Source organism: Pongo abelii, chromosome 10 (genome assembly GCF_028885655.2).
Source record: "Pongo abelii isolate AG06213 chromosome 10, NHGRI_mPonAbe1-v2.0_pri, whole genome shotgun sequence".
Classification (NCBI taxonomy): domain Eukaryota; kingdom Metazoa; phylum Chordata; class Mammalia; order Primates; family Hominidae; genus Pongo; species Pongo abelii.
In genome coordinates, this window is record NC_071995.2 from 91,598,551 (window position 1) to 91,625,552 (window position 27,002).

General features: G+C 41.1%; 1 long non-coding RNA gene across 3 annotated transcripts; it reads left to right on the forward strand.

Annotated features, from left to right (window-relative positions):
* The first annotated feature begins 3,701 nt into the window (after nt 1-3,701).
* On the forward strand, nt 3,702-22,210 carry LOC129049190 (uncharacterized). 3 transcript variants are annotated; one of them, XR_008512046.2, is made up of 6 exons: nt 3,702-3,847; nt 4,554-4,659; nt 5,654-5,845; nt 9,401-9,522; nt 12,502-12,572; nt 20,489-22,210. It is a non-coding gene; the product is annotated as an uncharacterized LOC129049190 (long non-coding RNA). The 3 variants fall into 3 exon arrangements; XR_008512045.2 differs by lacking the exons at nt 9,401-9,522; nt 12,502-12,572; nt 20,489-22,210 and having other exon boundaries at nt 3,702-3,852; nt 5,654-6,681; XR_008512044.1 differs by lacking the exons at nt 9,401-9,522; nt 12,502-12,572; nt 20,489-22,210 and having other exon boundaries at nt 3,722-3,847; nt 5,654-6,681.
* Nucleotides 22,211-27,002: the final 4,792 nt, after the last annotated feature.

Genomic DNA, 27,002 nt, shown 5'->3' on the forward strand with positions numbered 1-27,002 from the left:
AAATGCTGTCAGACAATTTAATAAGGAAAACACCATCTTGACAAAGTCTTAGTGGTACCTCAGAAAAGAGAAGTCAGGGGTGGATATTTATACAGTTTTGAGATCTTGGTTCAAGTAACCTCAAGAGTCTTTAAAGAAGGGAACTGAAGGTCGGGTGTGGTGGCTCATGCCTGTAATCCCAGCACTTTGGGAGGCCAAGGCAGGCAGATCAACTGAGGTCGGAAGTTCAAGACCAGCCTGACCAACATAGAGAAACCCCATCACTACTAAAAATACAAAATTAGCTGGGTGTGGTGGTGCATGCCTGTAATCCCAGCACTTTGGGAGGCCAAGGCAGGCGGATCAACTGAGGTCGGAAGTTCGAGACCAACCTGACCAACATAGAGAAACCACATCACTACTAAAAATACAAAATTAGCTGGGTGTGGTGGTGCATGCCTGTAATCCCAGCTACTCGGGAGGCTGAGGCAGAATTGCTTGAACCTGGGAGGCAGAGGTTTCAGTGAGCTGAGATCGTGCCATTGTACTCCAGCCTGAGCAACAAGAGCGAAACTCTATCTCAAAAAAAAAAGGAAACTGACTGGAATTGGGCTAAGATCATGATGTAACCTTAGCCCAAGGTGAACTAAGGGAGGATCTTAAAGCAAGTGTTGATGAGTAAACTATGGCTTGATGAGAGTGAGCAATTTGCCCAAGGGAGCAGATTGTTATCTCAGATAAGCTGATCAGCAGGAATTTCCTAAGGCAAACAGAGAAGTTATTTGTTGGCTTACAGTCTTATCTATTCTATGAAAAGTTTTCAGAACAAGTAACTTAAGTTATATTGACACAGGTGGTCTTAAGTCCAAATAGCAATGTCATGGTGATGGCAGTTGTCACAGTTCTCAAGAGAATGATATCTACTTTCTGTGGCTGTTGTCAGGAGTAAATGACATCATGGTTCTATAGTATCTGCCACACAGCAGGGACTAAATAAGATATTATTATTATCCATTTTAATTTATTTTGAAAGACCAAACAGATGTAATAGGAAATTTTTGTATCTCTCAAATTTTTATTGCTTTTCATAAATAATACGCAAAGTAAATGGCTTGCAGCTTTCCTGGAGTTTAGGAACTACTAAGTTACTAAGGTTATAGTAGAATTTGCATTTATTGAAAGAAAAACAAGGGGGACAAAAGGAAAAAAAACATTGAGGGCTCTTTTTCTTTGCCATGATGCTAGTTGTCTGCATATTTGCATTCCCCAAGGACTTGGGAGTAATTAGCTCTGCATAAGCTGCACATCTTCAGGAAGAAAACAGCTTTTATAAATGCAGAGAGGTTTCATGAAATGGTGTGTCATATGGAAATGCAATAATTTCTGGAGACTAGGCGTCTTTATTCATTCCCTCTGCATATTCTCAGTTGAATCAGTAAAATTTTCTTATAAGAGAACGCTGCATCTCTTCAGTCTCTGAACATACAAAGCCCAGAGGAACTTCTTGAGTGTTTGTACATTTGAGTGTTTGACCTCAGAATCTCTAGACAGCGGTTGAGTCTTATCCTCAGGAACAGAAAGCAACATGATCAGATGTCTGTTTGACTCCAAGGGCAGTGCTCATTCAATGCCCCCACCCCCAACTTTCTCCACTGAACCCCGCAGCAGCATTCTAAAGACTGCAGGAGGGACTGCCCTGGTTTTGCCCCCTTCACTCCAGGGAATCTGAACCTGCTTTACTCAACTTTCCCATCTCTAAAAGAGAGACAAAAAGTGCATGCACTCTTAATGTTTTGATGTGTCATTAAAATAAATAAAATAATCCAAACTATGTAGAAGAAAATTATTTTATTGACAAATAATAATTATACATATTTATGGGGTACAATGTAACATTTTGATACACCAAGGGATGATAAAATCAAGATAATTAACATATCCAGCACCTCACCTACTTACCTTTTTTTTTCCTAGTGAGAATATTTAAAATCTACTCTTAGCAATTTTGAAATATACAGTAAGTTATTATTAACTATGGTCACCATACTGTGCACTAAAATTTATTCCTCCTGTCTAACTCAAACTTTGTACCCTTTGACCAACATCTCCCCTTTCCCCGTCCCCACCCTGTACCCCCATCCTTGAGTAATCATCATTCTATTCTCTACTTCTGTAAGTTCCACTTTTTTAGATTCCACAGGTAAGTGAAATCATGGAGTATTTGTCTTTCTGTGCTTGGTTTATTTCACTAAACGTAATGTCCTCCAGGTTTACCTAGGATGTTGCAAATGACAGAATTTCTTTCTTTTTAAAGGGTGTCTAGTGTTGTGTAGCCAATTCTTCATAATCCCAAGATATCATTACTATGTGATAATAAAGGCAAGTGTATAAAGTAAAAGAAACTGTAGTAGGTCAAACTAATAAGAAAAATGCTGATCTGAATGTCTATGAAATGCATAGATTGTGTTTTTAAAAATGCAACAGCATATCATTTCCAGACCTCCTACGGTCTTGGGAACTAAGCAGTATAAAACTTGGCTAGTGACTAGATAAAATGATGATGTATAACAGACATTAGTTACTTATATGCTTAATTAATCTGAACATTTACCCTACACTGTTATTGGCGTTATTAATTTGTTCAATTTGTTAAAAGTTTCCTAAGAAAATGTGGCTTTATTTCAGTACCTGTTTTGAATCCCAAATGTTTTTTATATTCTGACTTGATAACTGAGTGACTAAGAGATTTCAAGGCCTTGCTACTTGGGTTTGTATCCAGGCCTACCATTTTCTGACTGTGTTTTCTTAGATTACTTCACCTCTCTGTAACTTAGTTTCCTCAATGATAAAATAAAAATAATAATCATGGTCACCTCATAGGGTAGTTAGGAGGATTGAATGTGTTCATTCTTATAAAGTGATTAAAGAACCAAATGCATAGTATGTTAGTTCTTGTTTTTTTTTCTTGAAGCTAACTGTAGGAATTTTACCATGTATCACTTACAGTGGCATTGCCCTATGGGAATAATACTATGTGGGAGGATTCTACTGTGGTTTTTGATATAGTTTGGATGCTGTCCCCCTCCAAATCTCATGTGGGAATGTAATCTCCAACGTTGAAGGTGGGGCCTGGTGGGAGGCCCCACCAGACTGGATCATGGGGAGTTTTTCCCCCTTGATACTGTCCTCGCCACAGTGAGTGAGTTCTTGTGAGATCTCATTGTTTAAAAGTGTGTGGCACTCCCCCAACTCTTGCTCCTGCTTCCGCCATGTGAAATGCCTCACTCCCCCTTTGCCTTCCGCCATGATTGGAAGATTCCTGAGGCCTCCCCAGAAGCAGAAGCTGCTATGCTTCCTGTACAACCTGCAGAGCCATGAGCCAATTAAACCTCTTTTCTTTATAAATTACCCAGTCTTAGGTATTTTTTTATAGCAGTGAATGGATTAACACATTTTATTTCAAATTTATATCCTGTATAGCCTTGCATTATGAAAAGAGCACAGAACAGGAAGTTAGGACATCCTGCTTTCAGGTCTAGAACAGCCATCAACTATATGATCTTGGGTGAGTCACTTCACCTCTTTGAACCTGTTTCCTCAAGAAAAATAAGCAGAGTAGGCTGCCTGTGTGATCTCAAGACAACACACTGTGCTGGAATGAGTCTTACAGCAAAAGTTCAAAGTTCAAATTCTAATTCTAGAACTCGTTGAGCGTAAAATTCACAGCAAGTCATAGAACCTCTTGGAACCCCAGTTTCCACATCTGGAAGAAGGGGTAGAACAGTATCAAAAATGCTTCACTCCCAGGAATGTGGTGAACATAAAATTAAATAATGAAAAAAGGTCAACTATAAAGCACTAAATAAATGTAAGGTAAAACTATTAATAAAATCTCATTTAGTTTAATATTTCTGCTAAATCTTTTTATTTTCCTATAATCTTTTCCAAGTATTTGTTCTTCTGCAGGTAGAATTCTGTGGGTTGAAACCAGACTATAAAAATCTGTGTTTTTTTTTTTTTCTGGCACTCAGACTATCTGCTATGAAGAATGTTTTCCCTTAGTTAAGGTAACAGCTATAAATGTTCAGTTTGCCCCTGAGTCATTATCTGAGTCATGATTCTGTATGAGTCAAGAAATCTAAGAAATATAGAAATTATCTATTTGTCCCCTTTCTTTTCTTTGTATAAATATCTCTTTAGATATAACCAATAAATAACTTGCCTCTATCTTGGGTTTCTTAATATTTTAAAGAGACTGTTGTAGAGGAATAGGGTAATGGGAGATTATCTTCATCAAGAAAGAGCCTGTGCATATAACCTGTACACACACACACACACACACACACACACACAATCAACAAAACCCTATGCTCCAGCCAGAAAAACACCTTCTTGCCACTAGGCCCCTATTAGTGCTGGTCCCTCCACCTGGAATTCCTGTTCCTCTGATTTCTAACTGTTCAATTATACCTAGAATTCAGGGTTTTGTTATAATCTCAAACTTTCAGTGAGATGGATTGAGTGGTTCTTTGCCCAGTGAATAATCTTTAAGGCCAATATTCCTTTTTTTGCAGATGGTGAATCTGACAGAGGAAGAATTAAATGACTTGTTCAAGGTCACCTTTGAGGAATTTGCAGGAAGTTTAACTTATGTATATTTTTTCCCCTGTAGTACCCCAGGTATATCTTTTCAAATCATCCTAGTCTGAACCAATTTATACCCCCCTTACCCATCAGGTTCTCCTGTAACACGTATATAATACCACATGTTGCCTTGCACTACAGTTGCTTGTGAATAGATACCTCCCTTCCCAGAGAGTAGGTCCCACAGAAGAGTAACTATCTTATTCTCCAAATCCTTTAGAGCTTTTAGCACTGAGTACATACCCAGGTATCACAAATTTTGTATTTGTTGAATTGAAGTGGAACATCTCAAGGATATTTTTCTATTGCCTTTCTATGAATGAGCTCAGTTTTGTATGAGTCCACTTTGATTCTCACCTAAATAAGATCATGTAGAAACACCAAAAGCACCAGTGTAGATGCAAGAGATGGTGAAGACCTGAGGCCTTCACTGCTGCCTTCTGCCAGCCCTGCAGTTCTCAAAGAACAAGGGTCATTGGGCAATCCTTCCAGACAGCTTCTGGGAGTGACCCGTCCTTGACACATTGAGTTAGCTGTGCTCTGAAGGCCCAAAGCAATTCGAAGCATGATTTTAATGACTGTCATTGCTTCTGCCATTACTACCACCCAATAAAAACCATCATCAGCTTGATGTGATTATCCCTGGGTTGTGCAGTGCCTCTGGACTCCAGCAAGCAACAGAGCATATGGTCTTTGCCAATAGCATTATTCATCAATGGAGGATAAAATTCACAGTAGCACCCAGCTTGTCACAGTGGGGAATGGCTTTGGGCAAGTCACAGCTTCAGCTCAGCTTAGCTCTTTCAAAGATGTGGGCTCTTATTCACAATGCCCTTCATAAAAGTGAAAATGAAACACATGCTGAATGGGATTTTTAGAACAATACAAACCCTATAATTAGGAAGCAATAGCTAAAATTATATTATCCCTAAGAGCAAAGCATAGTAACAAGATAATGCAATTACTAATCCAGCTTTTTCAGAGGTAGAAGCAAACCATGCAATTACATCCTTAGTCTATATTTTTTCAGGGGCCTAATGAAAGGAAAACAAATGAAGTGGATCCCCATCTTCCACCCTTGCCGCCGCTAAGCGATCAGAGGACAAGTTTCCCACCCCGCTCTCTCCAATTTCACTTGAAAAATAAAACAGGCCTCCAGCTGTGAAATGGATTATGCTCTACAACTATGCACCTGGAATAGAAGCCATCATTCTTCATGAAGGTTGCTGAGAATTTTGTATCGCAGCCTGGCAGCTTCCTATTCCCTCGTTAGGCACATATCCCGCTTAACAAAAGATTCGCCATGCACGACTTGTATGTGGCTCTCAGTGTGCACAGTATGTACTGACTGTGACCTGTCTCCAAATGAACACAGTACCAGTCTAACGTACCACCTTACCTGTGGCTGTCTCCCATACACACCCAATCCACTACAGGCAAATGATCTACCCACAATCTCCCAAACACAGTCTTCACTGTCTGGTCACTGCTCCTTTACATGTGGCATTCACTCTGCTTGCAGAGGCATTTTAGAGTGGATATCTAAAGAAGGAGATTTCTCCCAAGCATGCACATAGGAGGGCACTGGTCTGATGCTCTGATTGACAGTTCACGACTGCAAAGAGGACAGATGAGAAGGCAGCTCAGCTCTTTGATGCTAAGGAAAAAACACAGAACCTCACTTATCTATATGTAATTACAAACTTTAGTATCCATCAGTACCAAGCCAAAATAGTTCCTGTTTGGACATACATTATTAGAAATTAACAACAAAATTTAGTAAATGGTTGGCCAGTTCTGAACGCAGAATACCCACCTCTGAGTGAGCATTTTGATCAATCTAACTCACACATTGTTGGTTCAACAAAGTTACTAGATGAGAAGACCCAAAACGGTGTGTAAATGGGACACAAATTTATAAACAGTTAATTTATAACCATATATGGCAAATTAACCTGTATGTCACTAATATGCCACCAATCATAAGACATGCCATCATTTAATCTGTCAGGAAGAAGTGAAAAAACTCAATTAAACCGTGACATCATGCTTCTTTATTAGAAATGTTCATTTTTTGTTATGCTAAATTTACATAAATACATATTTATTTAAACAACACGGGGCCACAATATGAACATCTATGCCCAAGTTTCTGCATGCCCAGCAATGACTGCCACCCTGACAATGGTGACTGACATCATCAAGTGTAACATGCATCCTGATTTAAGTTGTTCAACTGTGACACAACGGGCACCTTAGCACTGATGAAATACGGTACCCACCTGTGGCACATGAGCTTCTCATGATCCAGCAGCCTCTCCTCACCTGACACTGGCTCTAGTCCCCAGTAATGACTCTGATCCTGTTTGTCCTAGGAGTAATCTAGCCACCTGATTTCTGGCTCTAGTCCCCAGTAATGACTCTGATCCTGTTTGTCCTAGGAGTCTTCTCTTCCTTTGTTTCCCACTTCCCTCACTGGGCTACTCAGTAACCAGTTAGCTGTTAAGGCTCAAGCCTTTTTTTATTTCAATTTTTATTTTTTCCAAAACTCCTCAACAATTGCAATTGCCGCTTTGTTTCTACTATTATTGCCCTTGACTTATTTATTTATTTATTTATGTTTCTTTTGTTTTTAAACAAGAAGGCTGGGTACAGTGGCTCGTGCGGGTAATCCCAGCACTTTGGGAGGCCGAGGCAGGTGGCTCACTGGAAGTCCTGAGTTCGAGACCAGCCTGGCCAACATGGCAAAACCCTGTCTCTACTAAAAATACAAAAATTACCTAGAGGTGGTGGCACACGCCTGTAATCCCAGCTACTTGTGTGGCTGAGGCAGGAGAATTGCTTGAATCTGGGCAGCAGAGGTTGCAGTGAACCAAGATCGTGCCACTGTACTCCAGCCTGGGCAACAGAGCGAGACCCTGTCCAAAAAAAAAAAAAAAAAAAAAAAAAAAAATCTTAAGGCAGGGCACAGTGGCTCACGCCTGTAATCCCAGTACTTTGGGAGGCTGAGGTGGGCGGATCACCTGAGGTCAGCATTTGGATACCAGCCTGGCCAACATGATGAAACCTCTTCTCTGCTAAAAATACAAAAATCAGCCGTGCATGGTGGCATATGCCTGTAATCCCAGCTACTTGGGAGGCTGAGGCAGGAGAATTGCTTCAACCTGGGAGACGGAAGTTGCAGTGAGCCGAGACTGCGCCACTGCACTCCAGCCTGAGCGACACAGTGAGACTCCATCTAAAAAAAAAAAAAAAAAATCAAGAGAATCTTCCATCATCAATTGAAAAACAGTAACTGCCCTTATTCTCACCCAGGAGGAGAGAATGAAAAAATGTTACTATTTTAATATCTTTATAATTTTAGCACCATGTACGTAACATGAAATTTACCATTTAATCATTTTTATTACAACAAAATATTTTTTTAATTTTTCTGCTATTGTTGTCATATACTTTACTTCTGTGCATGTTATAAACACCATGATACATTGCTATAATTTTTCCCCAAGAGGCTTTCAGAGGTCTGCAGTGAGTTAGGGTCGAAAAAACAGTGATCCAGTGTGCTAGTTCAAAGACTGCCTCTCCTTGGCTTCCAGGAAGCCTTCTAAACCTACCTTTTCTATTAGCCTACCTTTTTGTTTTCTTTCCAATCTTTTAAAATTCTATTACAGATGTACAGCAAGATCAAAGGGAACACCTTGTCCCTGGAGCTTTAGCTACTGGCTGGAAGAGAAGCATAGAAATGTCTTTAACTCTTTCCAGTTGATATCACTAAGGTTATCCAATCATCCCGTGACCACTCGGCCAGAGGGCATGAGATCACCCCACCACATCCTTTACATGCACACACACACACACACACCCCCACACCCACACACCTTTCAGGCTTACTGTTGGCCTTTTTATTTACTTTGTTTCACCTCGGAAGAGACTGTTAATGCTCATGCTAACCTGATTTCACCTGTATAAAAATGTCCAGGGACATGTGGGCATTCTGTGATTTGTCCTGGTTCCAAATATCCCCGAGGGTGGTCCTGACCCACATAAAAACAAGTCTGCTTCAGAGCCAGCTTCAAAGCCCACCTCTCTGACCCCCAAACCCCAGGTGATCGCACTCTCCTCTGGTCAGTGATGGTTCTTAGAGTCTGTACTTCCTATTTGATATTTATATGCAATGGTGTGCTGGTAAATGTTTATGTTTAGCACCTGGCTCTGGGGGTGGAGAGGTGGGAGTCTGGGTTCGGCGGGTTTATAGATTCAATTTCTGTGGTGTAAACAATCCCACCATGGCTATTTCAAGCTACCAGTATGATGTCACTGACCACAGCCAGGAAGAGACGCAGAGTGGCATATTGTTATGTAATATTTCTACCACACAGATATAATACACATACATAACTTCAAGATCAGAGATAATACTGAAAGGTAGTAAAACAACTAGAAAGTGATGGGTTTTGACTATTTATTATCTTTGTTATTAGTGTACTTTATTTAATTGTAACTTTATATAATTTAATTTCTAATAACGGCTGTGTTTAATAACCAGCTCACAAAACTGGAAAACTTAGCAATTGGCTTTTGCAAGCCAGTAGGAGCAGCTCCAGCCCACAGAAGTAATAAAGTATATGCTATCTTGTATTATTATTTTAAATCTTTTATGTCCCCAACTAAATTATATACTTCAGATTATGAAGTTATTTGCCTTAAATACTTCTTTTTATTTACCATACTGCTAAACACAAATAGGTAATTAACTTCTTTTTTTTTTTTTTTTGAGATGGAGTCTCACTCTGTTGCCCAGGCTGGAGTGCAGTGGCACCATCTCGGCTCACTGCAACCTCCGCCTCCCAGGTTCAAGAGATCCTCCTGCCTCAGCCCCACTAGTAGCTGGGATTACAGGTACGTGCCACCATGCCCGGCTAATTTTTGTATTTTTAATAGAGATGGGGTTTCACCATGTTGGCCAGGCTGGTCTCAAACTCCTGACCTCAAGTGATCCGCCTGCCTCGGCCTCCCAAAGTGTTGGGATTATAGGCGTGAGCCACTGAGCCCGGCTGGTAATTAACTTCTAACATTGATAACGTTTACTCATTGTAAATGTTTTTGAGAGGCCACTAAAATTCACCAATAACAAAATTTAGACTGGGCCCCAAATCTGACCCTTCGTGAATCATATCTTTAACCTAGAAAGTTTATGCCCTAAAAAAATTTATCAAAAAAGATATATTGGCTGAGTGAGGTGGCTCACCACTCTAATCCCAGCACTTTGGGAGGCCGAGGCTGGTGGATTGCTTGAGCCTAGGAGTTTGTGACCAGCCTAGGCAACATGGCAAAACCCTGTCTCTACTAAAAATAAATGAAAAAAAAAAAAAGATATATTACTGACAGTGTAATTGAATCATTTCTGCTACCAACTATAAGATCACCTACCATTAAGAGCAGCGGTGACCAGTTTTGCTATCAATGCTGTTAGGAACATTGATTAACTTTCAACCCCAACAAGCAAGCAAGCCAACTCCTATGATGGCTGAAGTGAGAGCTCTAAAAACGAGAGTATTCTTGGAGGGGGGAGCCCCGTGGTGGGTAAACAAACTGAGAAACTTAACTAACCAAACTTGCAAGAATAATCAGTCTCTTCACAATTTCCAGTTACAAAGAATTGGCATGTAACCCAAAATGTCAACTTATTATCAAGGAGATACTATCATTATCCCCACTGATGGAATAGCTTCCCAGTAACAATGATATTGGTATTCCTTAACCAGGATTCTTCCTTCCCAGAAACAAGGAATCAGATTAGCAATGAGAAGGATATTTGTTGTGTATCAACATGGAGAATTTAAAGGTCTTGAAAGATATATCCTCTAGATATGAAAAATCCAAACGAACTATCTCTCTTCCACAGTGGAGTGTATCTATTTGGTGCAAAAGTAATTGCAGTTTTTGCCATTAAAAGCAATGGCAAAAACAGCACTTACTTTTGCACCAACCTAATATCTAATCCCCAGACTATTAATATCTACAAAAGTGTGTCTGTCATCTATGAAAATTACTGGTAAAGTCTGTGAAAATTTTCACTGAAGGTCAGCAAAGGCACTATTATCTCATACCAGAGAAGTTACAAGTGAATACTAGTACTAGTAACTAGTATTCACTAATACTAGTTACTAGTACTAGTATTCACTAATACTAGTTAGCTTTGTACACTACAGTTCCACGGCAGAGACAGCTTATTGAAAATATGCCCCAGTTCAGGGTTGGCAAATACATAGCACATGTGCTGTCCCCATCCCTTCCCATACTCTTGGCTGACATCACTAAGTGATCACTACACTCTTCCTTCATTGAGTCTTACAGTTCTTCCCAACACAGCTCTATATGCAGCACTACCAGTCCTGGCCCTGAGCTCCAGATGAAGAATTAGGAAGCAAGGCACGTGCAGGTTTCTCACAGGGAGGTTAAGGACTACATGGAACTAAGTGCATTATTTCAAGTTCATTTTGATAGCGTGCTCTTAGAGGGTTAATGTTGTTGCCTGTTGCTTCTTACTGTAAACCCCTGGGTCCTGACTACCAAGGGGATATCAAGGGCTCTTACTGGCTTTGGTTTTTCTCCCCTCCAGTGTTACAATATGGAGATGCCTACGTCTTACTTACACAGAACGAATTATTCACCATCATTTCGTCAGTGAATGTACGTTTTAGAAGTCAGTTACATATTTAAGCTTCCCTTGGCTCTTCGCCACTTCCACTAGAGGGCGCCACTGAAAAGGAAAGGCGGTAAAACTAAAGGGAAGCCATTTGTCTCCTCAGTGCCTTTCTGTTGCCTCTGCTCAGCCTTACCATCCAGAAGAGGAAATCCTCAACCAGTCTGTACAGCCTCTGGTGTACCACGGACGTAGCACTCTCCACACAAACAGAAACATCTCTTGCTATACTTGCCCTTCTCCTCTGATCCCAAACACCCTTCATTCATCTCAATCACTTTCTCATGGACTTGTTTTCCTTCTTTCATTAGACCCAGAGCTCCATGAGGGCAAAGCTGGTCTTTGTCTTCCCATACCATTATAGTGCCCAGCACAGAGTAGGTCTTCCATACACAGTTGTGTGTTACAGACCTCATGTGCTGAAAAATCACAGACCTCTTATTCGGGGTGACAGAAATGGAAACCACACCACCTTATTAAGTTATAGCAAATTTTCCACAACTTCATAAGCATATGCTTGGACCCTGCTTTCTAATTCTTCAAACCAGGAAATAACTCCCACATGGGCACTAGTGTTCTGCTCTTCTACACAGTGGAATTAAGCTTCTTAACTCCGCATCTATAAGGTTTGATACAAAAGGAAACTCTGTTGTCATTTAACCTGACCTTGTAGCAGTTTTCCTTGAAGGTCTCACAGGAGAGCTTTGGGGACAATCCTCTCATCAAAATGATTTCTAGCTGCTACCCTTCTCCCACCTTGAAATTCTTAAAGTTTTTTTCCCCCCTTGTTGACTTTAATTATGTTCTTCCAACAGCCTTGTAAAATTGAGCAAGTTCCCGACAGCATTTTGAAAGACCCTGTGAGCTCCCTGGTCAGCATTTTCAATCTCTAATTATAAATCTGCCTGATGGCTTTCACTTAATACTTCTAAGGTGGGGCTGAGGGTAATTGATGGTTTTGAAATAACTCTTCAATAGCAGCCGTCAATGTGTCAAGGCTTAATTTTATGATCTCAGAGAAGTTGCTGCAAGTGGTGAGGAACTTATGTTATCATCCATCCTAGGAAAACAGATTTTATTAGAGTGTAGTGAAATATTTATAAGAACATTAGAGCTTGTGGGACTCAAGAACTGACTTCACCTCAAACTTTCATTTGCATACTTGCTTCCAGGGAAATCTATTATGGGACGGCCTGGATATGTCACTTTAAAAGTCCTGCCTTCAATGAACAAATGAGAAAAGGTGAGTAGTTTTCTCTAGGAAGAACATTTTTCTCACCCACTGTCTTCCCGGAAGGATAAAAATATGCTCAAAATATAGCATAGAAATAAAGGGACTATTTTGAAACAGAGACAAAAACATTTTAACTCAAGAAAGAAATGTCAGTGATGATGGAGGATTTCCTTAACAAAAAGAAGAGGCTTCACTTTTTGTTCACAAAGAAACTCGGTCTCTCAGTCTTTAGTTGTGACTTTGTTTTATCGAACTATTATTTTAATTGTGGCTTTTCTGTGTTCGTGTTGCCTTCCCTTAACATTTCCATGTTACTTTGTTGGTACTCATTGTCCTTCTGACAAGCCATGTCAGTCTCTTCCACACTGCCTCATCAAATGTATACTACAGTATCTTCATTAGCCCATTACAGATGCTATGTTTATTCATTCATTCAACAAACATGTCTTATGGGTCTACCATTGGCCAGATGTTATGAATACGAACACAGAAAGCAGTTCACATTCTCAAGGAACTTGCAGTTCAGTGAGAACTCGACTGTTTAGAAACCACCTGGCAATGTTACAAACTATATTACATTTTCAAGCTATATTCAAGTTATCAGAGACTGTCATCACTCCTCCAAGCTAGAGATTCTGATTAGCTGACACATTTCCAACACTGATCTAGTGGACAAGATGTAACTATGATTCCTTGACCTGAATTTAGAAGCCTTTAGTACAACAACAGTGCTGGGAGAGAAAGCTGAGGGAAGACTGGTAGAAGTCTGGAACTTCAGCAAAGAACAGATATAAATTCATAGAAAGACATATGCTTCCTCTAGTTCAGCGGTTCTAGGGTAAGACTTTGTGCAACTGGGAATTAGAATTTTCTGGCAGCAAAGCTGTATCAGCCCTTTAGAGGTTTACCTGGAATAATTCACATTCCCTTCCTTAACATTCTACCTGGCCAAACTATCCAGGCCTAGCATAAACCTCAGAGCCCACAGTGAGAATCATAGTCACCTAGTTGCTCTGACCTACTGCAATAAGAAACCAATGTTTTGTTTTGTTTTTATGAAGTAAATGATCTTTAATGCCAAAAAGCACACTCGCTTTGGGTAGCTCAAGAGGTGTCAATTCAGACAGAAGCCTACCTCCAAAGTACACAGCAGAGAAAAGCATTCCCAAAAATGCATTTTGGATTTTACCTCTCCCTCAAGCCCATGCTTAAAGTCAGCATCTGTGTAATGCTAATGATTAGTAAATCAAAAGGCATTTATTTAATGGAGCCGCTTCAGTATGCTGCAGTAAGTTGCCTTCTGCCATATGGCTTTGGGTATGAAGTGATTAAACTATAATATCTGGAGCCTCTGTTGCTGGCTATTTAATGGTGTTATGCATCATGAGCTCCGAGATGGGTGCAAATCTGTTTTCAGTTTGCATTCCCAGCAAAAAAGGACTCCTGGCCCAGAGGGATTTAAATCCTCCTCCACTAATCACTAGGGCATACAGAATCACACTGATCCTGCATATAGTTAGCTAGAGACAACCCAATCCTAACTCAGGAAAGAGACAGGGACCTTCATTAGGCAGCCATTCCCGGGGTTTAAAAACAAAGAAAATGATAATCTGTAATGGCTAAGGAAGCAAGAAGAAGGGAAGGAAGGCCCAGCACAGAGCCCTTGAGATGTGGACAATTTGGGGCACAGTAAAAAGGCTGCAACCTGGACCTTCTCAAACACTAGTCCATTGGCTGATGATAATCGCTACCTGGCATTGATAGCATCTTCTCTGCCAGGCACTCTGCTAAGCACTTTAACACATGCTACCTAGGGTGGGTGTGGTGGCTCATGCCTGTAATCCCTGCACTTTGGGAGGCTGAGGCAGGAGGATCACTTGAGCCCAGGAATTTGAGACAAGCCTGGGTAACATAGTGAGAAGCCATCTCCACAAAAAATAAAAAACAAAAATTAGCAGGGCATCATGGTGCATACCTGTAGTCCCAGCTACTTAAGAGGCTGAAGTGGGAGGATTGCTTGAGACTAGGAGGTTGAGTCTGCAGTGAGCTGAGATCGCACCACTGCACTCTGGCCTGGATGACAGAGCAAGACCTTATCTCAAAAACAAAACAATACAAAACAAAAACATATCTCACCTCTCTTAATATTCACAACATCCTCTATCTAGTAGGTACTACTATTGTTCCCATTTTACTGATGACAAAACAGAGGCTCAGAGGACTTAAGCAAGTTGACCGAGGTCACAGCTGGTTAGTGGTGGAGCTGAAGTTCAAATTCAAGTCAGCTAGACTGCAGGACCAAAATTCTTTAACTACAGTCCTAGTTGAGCATTACCACTAGTTCCTTAGGTAAGAAACACTGATGGTGAATATTACCATCAGAGGATTTTTAGTTTCCTGCTTCTAAATACTATCAGTAAACTATATATGATCCTCATCGCAATGGGTAGACTTAGTCTTTTTTTTTTTTTTTTTTGAGACAGAGTCTCGCTGTGTTGCCAGGCTGGAGTGCAGTAGTGCGATCTTGGGTCACTGCAACCTCTGCCTCCCAGGTTCAAGCGATTCCCCTGCCTCAGCCTCCCAAGTAGCTGGAACTACAGGTGGCATGCCACCATGCCTGGCTAATTTTTTTTTTTTTTTTTGTATTTTAGTAGAGACAGGGTTTCACCATGTTGGCCAGGATGGTCTTGATCTCCTGACCTTGTGAGCCACCACCTTGGCCTCCCAAAGTGCTGGGATTACAGGCGTGAGCCACCGTGCCCGGCTGACTTGGTCATTTTCAACAAATCCTTTTGTTGGCTTCTTAAAATCCAAAGTTAAGAAACCATTTCAAGTGCTGTTACATACAGGCACCTGATCCAGCAAACCACGCCTATTATTTAAATGATCCCAGAACTTAGAAAGGGCAAAAATAGATAGTTATTTCCTGTTCAGAATTCTGCCTCGATATGGCTCATGCCATTTTATGTGCTATCCATTATAGTATTATAAGTGTTATTAGGAATATAACCCAGTTCCTGTCCCCAAGAATCTTGCCTTTCTACTGGAGAGACTGGAAACAAAGAGGTCAGTAATACTTCAAAGTATAAGCAATTTAATTCCTCAGTGGAATTAAAGTACCATAGACATGCAGAGAATCAAAACAGTTCAAAAGAAAGCCTTGGCTACTTTGCTATGTGCAAGAGCAACTACCAAAGTAAAATCAGAAAAGAAACTCTTGTTCATCTATTCAACTCAGCATGAATAAATCACTTAAAATCATAATTGCTCTGGAACTTTGGGTGGCTATGGGCAAAAAGTCCTACAGAGAATTTAATAAAACGGTAGGCTTTGTATCAATCAATTCCTTTGGAAATTTTTAGCATAACTCAGGAGTTAGAAACTTCCTTCTTACAAAAGACAGAGGCACTGTCTCACCCTCAGCCAACAGCCTCCTTCCTGATGGGTCCTGCTTCATTAACTTTTAACTGGTGCTTTTACTATTCAGTTTGTACTTTTAAACTTTTAAAGCTTTTATCAGATGTCCTTTGAAACCAAAGCATACCATTAAAACACACACATTTCCAACGTGACCAGATTTTTTTAAAAAGACCTATTCACAAAGACCTTGAGAGGACAAAGAATGTATTTAATGATAGCAACTAGCATGGCGCCAGTAATGAATGGTTCTGTTCTGCCAATAATACCCAAAACTAAGGCAATGATTTTTTTGTAAGCCTTGTTTTGCTTTAGAAATTTACAGTAATATACTTTCCCTTATATTATCTTATTTCGTCCTTCTGTCAACCATAGCGCCAAGCGGAGTTGGTTTTATTATCCCCATTTTAAAATAAGGAAACTATGGTTCAGAGCATTTAAATAACAGAGCCAGGCTTACACATGCAGTAAGCAACAGAGTCAGCGCCAGAATTCCAGCTCTCTGGTTTCCAGCCCATTGCCATTTCAAGTCAGCTATTTATATCAAACAATATAACTTCTATTCTTATGTGATCTCTGCAAGGAAAGGTTGCAAGTCCTATTTGTCTTTGGATCCCTGGCACCTGACTTGGGACAAGTTAGAGTTTATGGTGGACCAGAAATAAAAACACTTTGTTCTAGTGTCTGTGCTTTTCACAGTCACTGTTACCAGTTATCAGGGTCAGGCTAACACTAAGAAGGCCGAAGTTTCAGGTTTTAAATATGCATGGGACAGTGAGTTTTCTGGTATTCCATAGCCACACAATCTTGCTAACCTATCCCAAAAGGGACCTGGCAGGTTAATGGATAGATTGGTCCGATGTACTCCCCTAATCCATCGTCCATGCTTGAAATCAGGAACTGTCACTCTCACAACTAACTTCTCAGGAAACGTCCTTGCCTGTAGTCTCTCCCAGGAGGATTCTGAGCCAGGGCCTTGTAGAGTGGTAGCCACACTCTATTCCCAGTGATTCTCCCTGTACCCCCAGCCTGGTATAGCTAATTAGAGCAGAGCTGGTGCTTGGTTCAAAGGCTATCAATGAGCATCCAAAAATCTTTGAGATGTCCTGGCAGAATGATACATCCCAATGGAAACAGTGACTTACTGGGCCCATGAAATGTTCCTTATCATAAATTCAAAGTGAAGGTGTATGGTAGAAAGGAATTCACTAGGGTGATGAAATGATCTGTACAACAAACCCCCATGACACAAGTTTACCTGTGTAACAAACCTGCACTTATACCCCTGAACTTAAAAGTTAAAAAAAAATTAGGGAAATAAAAAAGAATATAGAAAAAAAAAAAAAGGAATTTGAGGAGAAGTAATAGAGAAAGAAATTTAAAAATTAGAAAACTTCAAAAAAACAGAGTGAATATAATAGAAAAGAGTAACTTAGGAGTGAGAAGAGAGAGAGAATCAGAGATGAAGACACACTGATGGTAGAGCCCCAGGGGAGGAAACTCAGGGAAGCTTCCCCCCTGGGTTCCAGCCAGGGTTACAGAGCTGACGGCTGTCTGCTGGAACCGAGGTTGGGTTTTCTTCCCTTCAAGACCAGTTGCTCTTTAATGTTTTTGGATCCCAATCACTTTCATCATCTGATGAAAGATATGGGTCCTTGTCTCAGAAAAATGTGTATATGAACATTCAGACCAATGATTGCACTTAATTTCAAGAGATTTCTAGATCCCCTAAACCTTACTTCAGATTCACTAGGGACCCCATGGGCCACAGGGCAAGGAATCTTGTTTAAACTATTAGTTCATCTCAGACAGCTATGGTATCATATCCATCTCTGAAGCTCAGCATTTAGTATGGGGCCTGAAACATAGCAGGCATTGCATACATCTTGGTAGAATGATTGAGTGAATGAATGAATGAATGAATAAGTAGATGAATAAAATAAATACAACTTGAAGTTTATGTCCTACTCAGCACATTGGGAGCATCCTCTTCTTCTTATGAAATACTGTATTAATGTAAGCTGAGTAGTATGTCAGGAAGGAATGCCTTTACCCAGATGGTGTTTAATATATCCATCAACATAATTGATGGGCACACTGTCACCTTCTGCATCCAGAGCTAGAAGGCCATTGCACCACCAGTTACATGCAAATGAGAACTTGGAATGACACAGCCTAGAAGAGCAGCTCTACTTTCCTAGTAGATATAGAAATGAAAAGCAACTATGTTTTCTACCTGAAATGTATGTGTAATGATTATTTTGAACTGTAAGCTACTTTTTCCTACTATATAACTTGAAGGCAAGGTTATGTGACATAGCTTTGTACCTGCCCCCCTTGCTCACTGCCAATCTAAGTGTGTTACAGATAGAGAGATTTTAATTAAACTCATCTTGCGGACCATAACGTGGGTAGAGAAGACCTGCTTTTTGGTTTGTCGGGTGGTGGGGGAAAATAAAAGAGAATTATGGCAGAATATAATGATATCAAACTTTAAGTATTGAAGTCATTGTTTCAAACTGATTACATCTAAAAGTAAGAGTCAGTTCTGTGAACTATATTTTTTTATTTCTTAATTCTTGATCATAAAACTCCCATATAGTGTCCAGGCATAGTGGCTTAAACCTGTAATCTCAGCACTTTGGGAGGCTGAGGCAGGAGGATTGCTTTAGGCCAGGAGTTTGTGACCAACCTGGGTAACATAGCAAGACCTTATCTTTACTAAAAAAAAAAAAAAAAAAAAAATTAGTCAGGAGCGGTGGCATGTGCCTGTAGTCCTAGCTACTTGGGAGGCTGAGGCTGGAGGATTTCTTGAGCCTGGGAGATCAAGGGTGCAGTAAGCTGTGATCATGCCACTGCACTCCAGCCTGGGCAACAGAGTGAGACCCTGTCTCAAAAACAAAAAATAAAACCAAAAAACCTCCTATACAAAAAGCTGTGCTTCAACCTAAATCTTCAATAATTAGAATTGCAAGGTATGGCACACAATTGCAGTTTTCATGTAGACAGTCTTCCCCTCTTTGTGGATCCCATGCCCTGGTAGCGCAAGAAGAATGAGGGCCCAATTTACTCACAGTGCAAAACTTATGGGGTTCCATTTGTCTCAGTACTTCCTTATGGGTACCAGTGGCATAAAATATTGTATGGTGCTTCCATCCAAGGAGCATGAACATTCTCTTATTAACATATTTAAAGCCCAGTAACAGAAAATCTATACTTGGCATGTGACATAGCTAACCCTAAAAACCTAATTTTTGCTAGCTCTTGAGTCACTTAGCTTACTTAAGCATAACATTTATTTTATTTTATCTAATTTTTTTTCTTTTTTGATACAGGGTCTTGCTCTGTCACCCAGGCTGGAGTGTAGTGGCGCAATCTAGGCTCACCACAGCCTCGACCTCCCAGGCTCAAGCTATCCTCCTGCCTCAGCCCCTGAGGAGCTAGGACCACAGGTGTGCGCCACCACACCCAGCTTATTTTTGTTTTGTTTTGTTTTGTTTTTTTGTAGAGATGAGGTTTCACCATGTTGCCCAAGCTGGTCTCTAACTTCTGGGCTCAGGCGGTCTGCCCTCCTTGGCCTCCCAAAGTGCTGAGATTACAGGTATGAGCCACCAAGCCCAGTCACATTTATTATTATTATTTTTTAATGTGATTTAGCATATTGCTGCTGTATTCAGCATGTGCATGGGGTGAAGGACAGTGAAAAAATAATTTTCTAGCTGGGCGCAGTGGCTCATGCCTGTAATCCCAGCACTTTGGTAGGCCGAGGCAGGCAGATCACCTGAGGTCAGGAGTTCGAGACTAGCCTGGCCAACATGGCAAAACCCATCTCTACTAAAAATACAAAAATTAGCTGAGCATGGTGGCACATGCCTGTAATCCCAGCTACTCAGGAGGCTGAGGGAGGAGAATAGCTTGAACCCGGGAGGCAGAGGCTGCGGTAAGCCAAAATCTTGCCACTGTACTCCAGCCCAGGCAACAGAGCAAGCTCCATCTCAAAAAAAAAAAAAAAGAAAAAAGAAAAAAGAATTTTCTGAATACCTTTATAAGGCAAGGACTTTCCAAAGATTATCTTATTGTATTAGTCTGTTCTCATGCTGCTAATAAAGACATACCCGAGACTGAGTAATTTATAAAGGAAAGAGGGTTACTTGACTGAGTTCCACGTGGCTGGGGAGGCCTCAGGACAGTTACAATGATAGTGGAAGGGGAAGCAAGCACATCCTTCTTCACATGGCAGCAGCAAGGAAAAGGGCCAAGCAAAAGGAAAGGGAGAAAAGCCCCTTAAAAAACCATAGGATCTTGTGAGAGCTCACTCACTATCATGAGAACAGCATGAGGGTAAATCCCCCATGATTCAATTACCTCCCACCGGGTCCCTCCCACAATATGTGAGGATTATGGGAACTACAATTCAAGATGAGATTTTGGTGGGGACATAGCCAAACCATATCACTCATCCTAAGGATTTTCTTTTTTCTTTTTTTTTTTTTTGACCCATTTTACAGACCAAGAAATTGAGCTACAGTGAGGTCACACAGCCGAGATCACACAGTGAAGAGTTGGGATTTGAGCCTGGAATACTCTGACCTCAGAGTCTGGATGCTAGTCTCTTGCTGCCTCCCCTGTGTTATGAGGTCATGTCTAAATCACCTCCATTATTGAAAATGCTTGTGAAAGACCTATTCTGCTGGATAGAGCAATCACCTGAGTCAAGTAGATCCAAATGTTGCCATTAGGTCCTACCCAACCCCATCAAAGATCAGAACCTGGAGGTGTGGTAACTCCCTCCAGTCCAAAAAAAAACCCAGTAGGTCCGAGTAAGGAGCTGCTCTGAGCCATCAGTGGGAGGGTTAAGTTAAAGAATAGAAAGATATAACCTGACCCAAAACTTAGCTCTCATTTTCAGCAGGCAAGAGCTCCTTGCAGGGTGACCTTGACTCAGACCCACAATTTCATTTTTTTTTTTTGTTTTCTTTTTGGAATGGCAATAACAATGTCTGCCCAGCATCCATCACTTTAAGTTGGTGTTTACAATAGAACTGACACAGCCCTTTAAGCAGGCTCTTGCATGCAGAGTTAACTCTCCCCTTGCACACAGAGCAGATCGTCAGGCTCCCTCCAGCCCCAGGACCTTTCTCTAACCATAAAAAGGCAATTGTACCTCTAAACCCCAAATTCTTACCTATCCCTGCTGCACCCAGCTGTGCAAGGTGAGTCCTAGGAGGTCACATCCCACACAATTCCACGTTTTCTCATCAGTATCCTTTGCTAGTTCCAGATATTGCAACATCACTGCTGTTCAAGATTAGAACTTAAGAACTTGAAAAGGTCAAGAAAGATTGGGGCCTTGTCTCCACATCAAGTAAACAGTCCGTGGCGTTGGCCTCTGACAAGTGACAACAGACTCACGGGGCAGCAGTTGAGGAGCTGTGCTTACGTGATACTTACCACCCTGAGAAGCATGGATGTATGGGGATGCCCATACCCTGGTAACCCAACCCCATGGACTCAGACCAGTGGTGAACACTAGAGAATCTTCATCATTTGTTCAGCTGTCACCACTTCCACAGGTGCAAGAAATGGCCGATGGTTCCAGAGGATGACCCCAGCCTCTCAAATAGAAAAGGGAGTGTGTTAGATGTCATCCAGCCAGTCGTATAGAAAGGTGGCCTTTAAGAAACTGTGGTTAATGTTGGAAGGAAACATAAGGCAGCTTTTAAAGCTATTTTCATAGTCTTCAAAGAGAAATAAGTGACCAGCGCCGAGGGCTGCAGACAGCAAGACAGGCAGCCTGACAGAGCTCTGTATTCACTTTATTCTAATCTGTTGGGGGCAGGGGAATTAATGAGTCCACACTCTATGAATCCATGGGTCCACAGACTCATTACATCATACATTGTCTGATTAATCCTCCCGCTAATTGATCCTGCTCTGGCATGAGATAGCTGTGTGACCTTGAACCAATCATTAAACTTTAGACCTGTCCTCTTCTAATGCCAGGGTAAGAATTATCAACATGTATGTTGAAATCCCCAAGGATTATACCAAGGAATGGAACAGAGAGGAAGACAGTGAGACATGTTGAGGGGGTAGAGGACTTGGATAGAGAAGAGTGAGGCAGAGAAGCAGCGTAAATAAGTGGGAGAATATCTAGGGAGAAAGGGAAAGACAAATTCAATAAGCAGTTTCAAAGCATGAGCCTCAAAATAAATGTCTTTCTTCCTTGCAATATTACTGTTTTGTACCGGCTTAAGAAGCTAGACTATCTCCTGTCTGCAGAAAACAGACAGGATAACAGGAAACAGTTTTGGATTCCACAGTGATTATAGCTACTTAAGTTTGACTTACCAAATACTGTCTCAAACAGATGGTATGTAACATTTGATTAAGGGCTTATCCTGCGAGCCCGACAGGGAATGTTTCTTTCCCTCTTAATATAGAAAAAATGTAGAGAAGAAGGGAAATAAACTGACGATCTTGCCCATATTCCATGTATACCAACATTTATGCCTTTTCTAAAATGAATGTGTGCTTATTCTGCAACTCGAGACCGAACTGCATAATGGTGACACCACGGAATTTCAGTGAAAAAGTATATTGAAGATCATCCTATATAAGCCCCTTATTTTATAAATAAGGAAACAGAGACACAGAAAGATAAGATTGTTTGCCCATGGTCACACTGTGGCACATCTGGGACCAGGTCTCCTGATTCCAGGTCTGGTATTCACACCAGTCTTTATATGTGCATAATGTTCAATATAGGGAAAACATACAAATCTGTCAGCACCATTATTACTAAATTAGTGCCAATCTGTGATGAGCAATTATCAGAACTCGAAGCTGATGGGTAATGCCATTCTAGTCCAGTTAATGAGCCAAAAGCTTGGTTCTTCAAAACACTTAACATTAATCAGCATTTGGCTTCAGTTTGTGACAAGTGTTTTCAAAACATTACAGACAATTACAATATTCCTAGCTTTGCCTAGTGTAAATACATGATGAAAGAAAGTCAGAATTTCATAAATGACAGTCTCCAGAATGGAAATAATGAGTCCCTTAGAGAAGGTACAATGTGTTCATCTTTCTTGCTAGCCAAAAGTAATTTGGGAACTAACGAGGTCACTGAGAAATTACAAAGTGTGAACTTCTGCTGGGTGAGGATGAAAAGGCCTCTTTTCACAATAGCAAAGCAGAGCTAGCACGTGAGATCAGCCCCATAATGAGTAATGAAGGAGTGACCCTAGGCTTCATGCCTCATCAGCCACCCCCCACACACCCCTTCCCCCTTGGTTACTGGCAATGCCTCAAAGCGGGGGCTCCCAAGCATGGAGTACTGAAATGCTCATCTAGGGCAGAAGAAGAAGCATTCCAAGAGGACTTGGGAACTCATTACACAGTAGCCTGATGCTGGGAAAGTAGTAGAAGAAAGAAAACCAGAAAAAAAAATGGTGGTTGGTACGAAGATGATGTCCTCAGCTCCAAGTTTCACGTTTCCCAGGACGGTTCTTGCAGAATTTTGTCCTCTAGGATTTCTGGAGAAGTTATCTATGATTGATTGATTGATTGACTTTCTGCAAGCCAAGAACCCAACTGTGGTTAATATTAGGTTTTCTGAAAGACAATTGCTTGATTAACTGGGCTTAGGACAGTGTTACTCATTAGCTAGTTTTATATTAATAAAAATATGTTAATCAATTAACCAGTCATTGTCAATCACCTGGTTAATAACTAATATTTATTGAGAAGTCACTGTGTGACAGGAACAATGTGAAATGTTTTCCTTCATTATCTCATTCAGTCCTCACCATGAGTCTTTGAGATGATAGTAATCATAATTACATTCAGGAATTTATTTGACATATACATTGAGTACCTGCTTATCAATAGACAGTTCTAGGCATTGGAGATACAGCAGTGAACAGGCAAAATTTCTCTTGTCTCTTGGATAGATTATATCAGTTAACTATTGCTGCCTAACAAACCTGCCCAAAACCTACTGGCACGAAACAATTAACACTAATTATTGTTCATAAGTATATGGGTTTTCCAAGTGGTTTTTCTGATCTTGATGGGACTCACTCATGTATCTGTTGCCACCTGGCAGATTAGCTGGTCTAAGAGGGTCTCTACTAGGAAAACTCATCTCTACTCCACAAGGTCTCTCATCTTTCAGTGGCTCTCCTAAGCTTATTCTTATAGGAAAGGCAGGGGTCCCAACAGAGGGGCTGGAAATATACAAAGCCTCTTGAGGCCTAGATTGGGAACTCATACAGTATCACTTCTGCCACACTCTGTTAGCCAAAGAATGTCATGAGACTAGCCCAGGTTCAAGGGTGGGGAAATGGAGTTGACCTCACAATGGACAGAGTTGCAAAGTCACATTGAAAACACAGGGTATGAGAGGTCATTGATGCAGACCATCTACTACATATATAATGATGACTAAAATGACACTAAGGAATTCATGGAAATATTTCATTTAAGTCTCACAATAATCCCTGGAGGCAAATTCTATTACCAATCTCTGCTCCCCAGATGAGGAAATTGAGGCCTAGGGAGGTTATAAAACTTGTCTAAGGTTTATGAATATTTGGTGATGGCCTCAGGGTTGAAACTCAAGATTCCAGTGTCTGAGCACTGACCCACTATGTGATTCTCTCCAGCCTGCGCACTTCGAGAGAGAAAGTACAGGACATGATCACTGCCCATAAGGCACTTACAGTCCTACTGGGGATAGATAAGTCCCTGAGGAATCAGTAACAATACGTGTCTCTAACCCAAACTTGATAATTGCCCAACAAGCAGTAAGAATTAAGGGGGCCAGGCAAGAGACAGAAGCTTCCATTAAGAGATTCTCCAATGAACTGGGCTTTGAAGGGTCTAGACAGTGAATAGCAAAAGGGGAGAGTTTTCTGATAATGGCATCCTCTCACCTTCATGTAAGGGCTTATAGTATAAACTTCCTTTTCTTTAGAATGGCATTCAGTGCTGCAAGCACTAGAAAACCTGATTAACAGTGACTTCTCATATAGGGATTTTTGTTTGTCATGCACAACGAGTGTGGGAAAAAGAAGTTCAGGACTTCACAATAGCCAGATGATGTCATCAAGGAACCAGGTTCATTCTGTCTTTCTCCTCTGCCATTCTACAAACATACCCCGATTCCTGGGGGTTTCATAATGCCAGGATGGCAGCTGTATTCATGAGTATTCTTGTGCATTCTCAAATAGGAAGAAGGAGGAGGTGAGCACGCTAGCACATCCTGTCCACTGAACTACTTTCCCATGATTTCCACCCATTGTACCCTCCTTACTCTCTTTGGCTAGAACTCAGTCATGCGTAGCTGCAGGAAAAGCTGGAGAAGCTAATGTTTCAGTTTTCTGACACTCTGTAATATGGGCAAACAAGAAAAAAAGAAGGCTGTGAATGACTTTTACATAATCAATCCACAGTGTCGATCCCAACCCGCCTAGCACCATCTCCCAGCGCTTTCCCTGGCCACTCCCATGCACCAGCAAACAGAAGTCCTCTGCATTAGTCCATTTTCACACTGCTGATAAAAACATACCTGAAACTGGTTAATTTATAAAGAAAAAGAGGTTTAATGGACTCACAGTTCCACATGGCTGGGGAGGCCTCACAATCATGGCAGAAGGCAAATGGCACATCTTACATGGTGGCAGGCAAGAGAGTGTGTGCAGGGGAACTCTCCTTTATAAAACCATCAGATCTCGTGAAACTTATTCACTATCATGAGAACAGCATGGTAAGGACCCACCCCCATGATTAAGTCACCTCCCACTGGGTCCCTCCTGTGACACGTGGAATTGTGGGAGCTACAATTCAAAATAAGATTTGGGTGGGGACACAGCCAAACCATATCATCCTCATTCCAAGTGCACTTCAATCAATTGTTCTCTTGGCTCCCTTTTTAATTTTCGTGATGTCCTTTTGCCTTCATGGACTGTTGAAATTCTTCCATGACTGTTTCCTGATCTCCCGTAGCTGGCATGACCCCTATCTTGTGTTAGGCCCCTTAGTCCTTCTGCTGCTGCCCCTGCTGTAGCACAGAGCATATTCTGATTTCATAGTTCCTCTACTAGAATGCAAACTCTTCAAGTCAGGGGTCATGTCCTGTCCAGTTTTCTACCCACCTTTAGAACCACATGCAGATCCAGGATCATGCAGACATGAAGGAAATTGAGTGAGCTTCATGATTTAGCATGAGGAGGATGAGGAAAAGCAAGGTGGCACAAACAATTGGGGGACTGAAGGAGCTGTTGAGGAGGAAAGAAAAAGTCTCCTCTTCCCATTTAGGCCCTCTTCCAACTGGGCCTAAGAATTAAACTGATATATGACAGATTGACAGGAGAAAAGCATACAAGTTTTATTACAATTTTTACACATAAACAGGGACCTTCACAAGAGAATGAAGGCCTGAAAAAATGACCAAACAGAAAGATTCTTGCTCTGTTTGCCCAGCCTGGAGTGCAGTGGTGTGAACACAGCTCACTGCAGCCTCAATCTTGTGGTCTCAAGCAAACCTCCCATCTCAGCTTCCCAAGGTGCTGGGATAACAGCTGTGAGCCACCGCGCCTAGTGCTTTTGTGCCTTTTAGACAAAGAAACTATTAATTTGTGAAGAAATAACAAGACAAAAGGGTGTTGGCCAGGGACAGCAAATTGTGAGGAAGTGACTAAGATATATAGTAGAGAGAACCAGAGGAAAATAAGGGTTATTTTGGTAACTTTGTTTGTCCAGATCCATTTCAGCATTGATTCCCAGTCCCTGGTGATAAGAATGTTCCTCTCTCTCTCTCTGTCTCTTTCTCTCTTCTCTTCTCCACACGATGATTCTGTAAGGAATGTTCTTCTCTTGCCGGTACAGGGTAGACACCTTTCTCATGGGAAGTTTTATGGCCTGTTTAGGTTAAAAAAAAATGTGGAGGGGAAGAGTGGTCAGAAAGCCTTTCCTGCATCTGCTGTTTCTCAAGTGCCTTCAGCTCAAAGTCATCAA